At 53.8% G+C, this 2,975-nt stretch overlaps 1 pseudogene; it reads right to left on the bottom strand.

The window, feature by feature from the left end:
• Positions 1-931: 931 nt before the first annotated feature.
• LOC102417221 lies at positions 932-2,726 on the bottom strand (annotated as a pseudogene).
• Between the last annotated feature and the right edge of the window lie 249 nt (positions 2,727-2,975).

Raw genomic sequence — 2,975 nt, 5'->3', positions numbered from 1 at the left:
TGAAATTTGTGCACTGGGGGGTGGGGCCCTCAGCCTGACCTGCACCCTCTTGCAGTACAAGACCCCTCAGGGGATGTCCGCCTGCTGGACAGTTGGAAATTCCTCTCACAGTCTGGGACCCCTCGCTCCTGCCTGCTTACTCTCCTTACCACTCAGCTCGCTGCTCTTTAGCACTGCTATGGAGGCAGGAGAGGCTCCCGCCACTGCCACTGCGCTCACTAGCTGTGAGCCCTATATTTCTGAGTAGTTGTCTGTGGGCCAACTGCTCTCTTCCTTCTCACTTAGGGTAAGCAGCATGTGATGGCAGAGTGCACTGTCATGGAATACAGAGGGCTGCCCGGAGCTGAGGGGAGTGGCCGGGCCTACAGGGTGAGAGCTGGACACAGAGGACACTATCTCACCCTATTGTGGGGTGGGCTGGCTGGCCTTCATCTGCCTGACCCCACCCAGGGAAGGACCGAGCAGGGTGTCTGCCTCTCCATTCTCCATCCTTCCATCTGTGACACCTGCCACCCTTGCTAGGGCCCCCAAAAAGTGAGTTCAGCTCAATCCCTGAACGTAAAAGGGAATGGGGGGTCACTCCAGTGCCCCGATTCCCAGCGGCAGGACCTAGTTGACAGGACCTGATCTCAGGACGGTGGCCACAGCTGTAGAACATAGATCTGCTTCAAGAAAAGTTGGGAATGCAGACTTTCATATGAGCCCCTATTCCAAAAGGTGTCAGTTTATTCACATTGTGGCAAAGACGCCTTCGGTAAAGTCAGGGCCGAACCGGGCCATTTCCTCATCCAAGCTCTCTGAGGCACATGGACAGAACCAAGATTCAGCTCTTTGCAGGATACTTACAGATTTTTTTTAAGCCTAAAGGACAGTAGTCTGTCTCCATTCTTGTTCTTTGGGATTTTTTTCATCATCAGATAACACGATACGTTCATTGGGGCAATCCTCTCGAGATACAATACTCCAGTTGCACCCATGTGATGATGACAGTGTCCCTCAGAGGGAGGGAGCCGACAGACGGGGAGCAGGGAATTCTGAAAACCAAAGCGATGACAGAGATGCTAAGCCTTTCCTTCACGTGTCTGACATGCCTCTTCAGGCGGCCTGCAGGCCGGGCGTCTGCTGGACCTTTACCACTTGATGTCCTGGCAGGCTGCCCTGGGCCCTGCCAGGTGGTGTGCAGGGCCGCCTGGGCCCGCGGGGAGTCACCCCCCGCCCCAGCCACTCCTGGTACAGCTCCTGCACACAGGCCCTGGTCTCCTGGGGCCACACCGGGATGACAGCGTAGATGCCTTCCATCTGCCGCAGCAGCGCCCTGTCTGCACGCCCATCGTCCGCCTGGGCCTGGCCTCTGCCACTTAGGCATGCCCGGCGCAGGCCAGGACCTCCATGAAGTGGCAGGGGAACTTGCCCCTCTACAGCTTCAGGACTACATCTGGGTGTTCCGAAAGCCGCAAGCAGCCTCAAAGTGCAGCAGAACCTCTCCGTCCCTTTCAAGGGTGACCTCCTGGAAGTCTTTGTTCCTCAAGGTGTGGTAGGTGAGCACTCCCACATCCTTGTTGAACAGCTCCTTGGCCATGTGCCTGAAGATGTGTGCCAGGTACCTGTCGGAGCTGGCACCCTCATGGAGCCTCATCTCCTTCTCCTTTCTGTCTTCAGTGTCCATGGCAGCGTCATTCGAGGTGAGGTCACTTTGCTCCCTTATCTGGACAATTTCACCTGAGGTTAACACACAGTCAGTACCCTGGGAACTATGTAAAGCTGTGGGAACATCTTCTCAAAGGGCCTCCAGTTTCTTGTCCTAACACAGGGCCACAATGACGTGAAAAATCTTGTCTGGGGACAGGTTTTGCCATCTGGTAAAGTAATCCTTCACCAGAGAGCCCATGATCTGCTGGGGAGACTTGGCCGTGTAGAGGTGGTGGGTGATGGGGTGACCCGGCACATGCTCTGCATATCGGTCCCAGCCGGGGCAGGTGGAGGTCAGCATGGGTAGCCAGGGCTCTTCCTCACAGTGCTGGCAGTACCGATGCACAAATTCCTTCTGACTCTCCAGGATGCTGAAGTCCACAGCTATATTCATGTCAAAGACAGTGCTCCCCAAGGCTTTTGAGAAAGCCGCAGAGCCTTCTGGATGCATCAGTGACACTGAGGCTGAATTTAGCAGCAAAATAAGGCAGAGACTAAGGTCACATGGACACTGTCAGCACCTTGTGCTGTGAGTTATTACATTTCTTATTAAGGTTCAGAACATGGAAGAAGTCCTTGGTGTTCTGTTGAGAAACTTGAACTCCTTCCTCTGCAGTCACACAACTGTCACACGCCAGGCAGTCACTCAGAAATATCTTGGCATCGGCCAACTCATGGAATTCTCCCTTCTCTCCATTCTCCTGAGCCAGATTCCGGAATTGACTGCGGTATTCTCTTGGTTATCGGTTTTTGTTTTTTGGTTTTTGTTTTTTTAATATATTTTACTGATTTTTTTACAGAGAGGAAGGAAGAGGGATAAAGAGTTAGAAACATCGATGAGAGAGAAACATCTATCAGCTGCCTCCTGCACACTCCCTAATGGGGATGTGCCCACAACCAAGGTACATGCCATTGACCGGAATAGAACCTTGGACCCGTCAGTCCATAGGCTGACGCTCTACCCACCGAGCCAAACCGGTTAGGGTGGATTTTGTTTTTTTACTACATTCCTTCTGTGTGCAGTGATCACACTTCATCTGGAGAAGGGCTGGTGGGGGCCGGCTTGAGTGACCTGGAGGAAGCACAGGGAGAGCAGTCAGTCACTGCTGGCAGTGTCCTTTTTTCCTTGTGGAGTGTCTAGGGAGGGGAAGCGGTCACAGTGCCCGAGGCCAAGTTCCAGGAGGCCGGCAGTGCTGTCGGGATCTTGCCAGAGACACTGGTCCATTGGTGTCTGGCCTGACCTCTGGAGATTGAACCTACAGGACTACTGAGGAATCCAGTCCCCA

Source organism: Myotis lucifugus, unplaced genomic scaffold, assembly GCF_000147115.1.
Source record: "Myotis lucifugus unplaced genomic scaffold, Myoluc2.0 scaffold_0, whole genome shotgun sequence".
NCBI classification, from domain to species: Eukaryota; Metazoa; Chordata; class Mammalia; order Chiroptera; family Vespertilionidae; genus Myotis; species Myotis lucifugus.
The sequence above is the reverse complement of the archived record's forward strand: the minus strand, read 5'-3'. Positions and strand labels throughout refer to the sequence as shown.